The 4,965-nt window shown below is 38.6% G+C and overlaps 1 pseudogene; it reads left to right on the plus strand.

Annotated features, from left to right (window-relative positions):
- Positions 1-2,431: 2,431 nt before the first annotated feature.
- LOC103602045 lies at positions 2,432-3,400 on the plus strand (annotated as a pseudogene).
- Positions 3,401-4,965: the final 1,565 nt, after the last annotated feature.

A 4,965-nucleotide genomic window follows, 5' to 3' on the forward strand; every position in this document is an offset into this window, starting at 1 on the left:
GAAAAGACAGCCTGCAGAATGGGAGAAAATATTTGCAAACTATGGATCTGACAAGTGATTAATATTTAGAAGATACAAAGAATACAAACAACTTGATAGTAAAAAAAAAAATAGACATTTTTCAAAAGAAGACATATAAATGGCCAACAGGCATATGAAAAAATGCTCGCCATCACTAATCATGGGAGAAATGCAAATCAAAACCACAATGAGATATTATCACACCCCAGTTAAAAAGGCTATTATCAGAAAGACAAACAATAACTGCTGATGAGGAAGTGGAGAAAGGGGAACTCATAGACTGCTGGTGGGAATGTAAACTGGTATAGATGCTACAGAAAATAGTGTGGAGATTTCTCAAAGTACAAATAGAACCAACGTACAATCCAGCAATCCCTCCACTAGGTGTATATCCAAATGAATGGAAATCAACAAGCCAAAGGGACTCCTGCACTGCCATGCTATCAGGGCTCTATTCCCAAAAGCCAAGAGTTGGAAACAGCCTAAATATTCTTCCACAAATGACTAGATAAAGAAAATGTGGTACATATACACAATGAAATATTGCCCACCCATTAAAAAGAATGAAATTCTGCCATTAGTAGCAACACAGATGAGCTTTGAGAAAATTGAAATAAGCCATGCACAGAAAGAGAAATACCACATGTTCTCACTCATATGTGGAAGCTAAAAAATTGATCTCATAGAAGAAGAGAGTAGAATAGTGGTTACTAGAGACTGTTGGGGGGAATGGGAAAGGGAGACGGGGAGAGGGTTGTCAGTGGATACAAAATATTAGAGAGATAAGAAGAATGGGATCTAGTGCTCTGTAGTAGTAATATAGGGAGACTGCCATTAACGACAAAGTACTGTGTATCTTTGAACAGTTAGTCGAGATGATGTTGAACGTTCCTATCAAAAAGTGACAAGTGGGGCCAGCCCGTGGCTCACTTGGGAGAGTGGGCGCTGTTAGCACCGAGGCCGTGGGTTTGGATCCTATATAGGGATGGCCGGTGCACTCAGTGGCTGAGCGTGGTGCAGACCACATGTGCCAAAGGTTGTAATCCCCTTACCAGTCAAAAAAAAAAAAAAGTGGGGCCAGCCCGGTGGCACACTGCTACAGTGCGCCGCTTGGGAGCTTGGTGGCGCTCCCGCTGAGGGTTCGGATCCCACATACAGACCGGTTCCCGCTCACTGGCTGAGCGAGGGGTGGGCGCAGCACCAAGGGTTGCGATCCCGTTGCCGGTCCCGGCCCGGTGCGGGCGCGACACTGAGGGTTGCGGTCCGTTGCCGAACACGAAAAAAGGAAAAAAAAAAAAAAAGTGGGGCCAGCCCGGGGGCACACTGCTACAGTGCGCCGCTTGGGGGCTTGGTGGCGCTCCCGCTGAGGGTTCGGAGCCCACATACAGACCGGTTCCCGCTCACTGGCTGAGCGAGGGGTGGGCGCAGCACCAAGGGTTGCGATCCCGTTGCCGGTCCCGGCCCGGTGCGGGCGCGACACTGAGGGTTGCGGTCCGTTGCCGGACACGAAAAAAGGAAAAAAAAAAAAAAAGTGACAAGTGTTTGAGGTGATGGATATACTAAGCACCCTGATATGATCACTGTGCACATTATGAAGGTATCCAATTATCATATTGTACTCCATAAATATATACAATTATCATGAGTCAATTATGAAAAATAAATTTAAAAGAGAGAAATAGAGAGTAGAATAGTGATTACCAGAGGTGGGGAAAAGGAAAGGGAAAGGGCGGCTAGGGAAAGGTCGGTAGACTGGTACAAAGTTACAGTTAGATAGGAAGAATAAATTCTGGTGCCCCAGGGTGACAACAGCTAATAATATTGTATTGTATATTTCAAGATAGACAGAAAAGAGAGTCTTGAATGTTATAATCACAAAAAGTGATGTTTATGTGATAGACATGCTAACTATTCTGATTAGATCATTATACAATACATGCACGTATTAAAACAATAAATTGTACCCCATAAAACATGTACAATGAAAAAGTTAAATTAAAATTTTAAAATATAATTTCAAAGTACTGCATGTACAAAATTTTAAATCTTAAGGAAGACTAAGAGCTGATTGCACAGCAAGGCCACACTCACAGCTCCAGCCTGCACAATCCATGTCTGGGTGAGCCACAGGCCCTGGCAAGGCTGTGATGGTAGCTTACAGCAAGGAGCAGCAGCACAGCAAGCTGGTAACTCCACAGTCCAGCTAGCCTGACTCTTTCCCAGCTTGATTCCACACTGATCCATCTCTTCTAACAACTACCCTTCCAAAATATAAATGGACAGTCCTCATTCCACATGCTCCTTCAACAGAGCTTCACTTGACAAGGTCCTACTAAGTGTTATCAGAAGATCTAACCAGTTTTACCATCTGTAATAGCTAAGGCTGGAGAAAATGACAAACTGTCCACAAATGTTCAAGTTTGCGCATGGTAAAAAATTTCCTATATGCAAGGTATTATCCCAGAAATATCGGGAAGATTTCTCAGACATTTTAAAATTACTGTTACAAGCAGAGGAAAACTTTGTTAGATAATATTCTTCGCTTAAGTGTCAACTGTGCAAGAAAAATTAAATGAAATAGTAAAGCAAATAAAAACTATAAGAGAGGAAGAAAAGAAAGAAGGGAGGGAGGGAGGGAAGGAGGGATGCCAAAGAAGACGAAAAGGAGTTAAACCATGGCACTTCTGTGACAATTGAGAATTTCTTAAATTGGAAGGCAAGTCTGGTATAGAACTCTTGAAAAGCAGAAAGAAACAAATGAACAAGGAAGAACAAATAGGAAAAAAATAAATTAGTGGGAAAAAATAGCTATCTGAAGCAGATAATAATCTTGACACATCTAACATCCAGTCCTTGGAGGATGCAGGAGACAACAGGGAGGTAAATGAATCTCTGTTCCAGGAAATGATGGGCTTGAAGCTGAAAATGGAAGAGGCTGCAGACTACAATCCTGCCAGACTGACTCGGCGTAATGTCCTCAGGCTCTTGTCCCATCAGCAGAGAGACATGAATGCCTCGGCACCTGTGGCTATGCTGCAGCAGTTTTGCTTTTCTTTTTCTTTTTTCATAAGAAAAAATTATTTTCAGGAGAACATTCTTCTGATAACTTTCATCATTGAACTTAATAAACTGACTTTAGAAGTTTTGTTTTAAGTTTATAACAATGGCAGCAAAAACAGTCCCCTACCCTACCCTTCCCCATCCCACCAGCTCAATCAGGATATGGTACAATTCCATTAATCCCCAAACTCCCTCATGCTGTCTTTTTATAGTCTCACCCTTCCCCAACCTTTTCCTTTTAACATCATGGATCTCTTCTCTTTCACTATAGTTTTGTCTTTTCAAGAATGTCATATAAATAGAATCATCTGGTGTGTAACATTTTGGAACTGGCGTCTCCGACTCAGCGTAACACCTTTGAGATCCATCCAAATTGTCACTTGTATCAATAGTCTGTTCCTTACTATTGCAGAGTAGTTTCCTTTGTATGAATGTACTAATTTACCCATTCACCCACTGAAGAACATTTAAGTTGTTTCCAGGTTTGGCAATCGTGAAAAGAGCTATATACATTTGCGTACAGTTTCTTCTATCTTAATACCCAGGAAAGGAATTTTTGTATCCTAAGTGTATGTTTAACTTTATAAAAAATGCCAAACCCATTTTCTGCCCACAGTGTATAATAGTTTCAATTGCACCACATTCCTGTCAGCACTTTTTATTAGTATTTTTAATTTTAGCCATTCTATTCAGTTTGTGGTGGTATCTTTCATGGTTTAGTTTGCATTTCCCAATGGCTAATGAGGTTGAACATCTTTTCATGTGCTTATTTCTATCCTTATATTCTCTTTGGTGAAGTGCTTATAAATCAATTTGGAGAGAATTGTAATCTTTGCTTGTAATCTTTTGAGGTTCTAATCCATGAATGCATTCTGCCTCACCACTTTACTTTTTAAGAGAATATATTTAGCATGATTTTAATTCTTCTAAAATGGTTAAGGTTTGTTTTATGACCCAGAATATGGTCTCTCTTGGAGAATATTCCATAGGCACTTAAAAAGTATGTGTATTCTGATATTGAATGGAGTGTTCTGTGTCAGTTAGATTCAGTTAATGAACAGTGTTGGTCAGTTTTACATTCTTGATGATTTTCTCTCTGTTGATTGTATCTACTACTAACAGAGGAGTTTTCGGTATATACACATTAAGAACTTTTATGTCTTCTTGGTGAATTGACCTTTTTTATCATTATTTATTCAATATGTAATGTCCCTCTTCATCCTGATAATTTTCTTTCTTCTGAAGTATACTTTGACATTAATATAACCACTCCAACTTCTTTTATATCAGTTTTTGCACATTTTTCCCATTCTTTAATTTTTAACCTATCTATACCATTATATTTGCAGTGAGTTTCTTGCAAATAGTATATGGTTAAGATACGTGTTTTATGTATTCTAACAATCTCTGTTTATTAATTGCTGTATTAAAATGATTTCTATTTGGTAAAATTACTGACATGGTTATATTTGTTTACCATTTTTTTTTAATCATTTTCTCTTTGTGCCATCTGTTTTTAATTTCTCTGTTTCCCCTTTCATGTCTTTTTGGGGAAATTATTTGGGCGTCTTTTATTATCAAATTTATCTATTGTGATTTTGATGGTATCTTTTTGTGTAATTTTTTTTTAGTGGTTGCTCTAGGGATTACAAAATACATACATAAATTTCACAGTCTGTTTAGAATCAGAAACCTTAACACCATAAAATTCCTCTTACCCTTCCCCTGTTTATGTTACAGTTGTCTTCAATATCACACCTATGTATCTAAACATTTCATCAATGTTATACTTTTGCTTTCAACCATAAGGTATATTTTAAAGAATTCAAGAGGATATAGAATAGTCTTTTATATTTACCCAAATACTTACCAATTCTGTTGCTC

The sequence above is a fragment of the Galeopterus variegatus genome, unplaced genomic scaffold, assembly GCF_000696425.1.
Source record: "Galeopterus variegatus unplaced genomic scaffold, G_variegatus-3.0.2 Scaffold3991, whole genome shotgun sequence".
Lineage (NCBI taxonomy): Eukaryota > Metazoa > Chordata > Mammalia > Dermoptera > Cynocephalidae > Galeopterus > Galeopterus variegatus.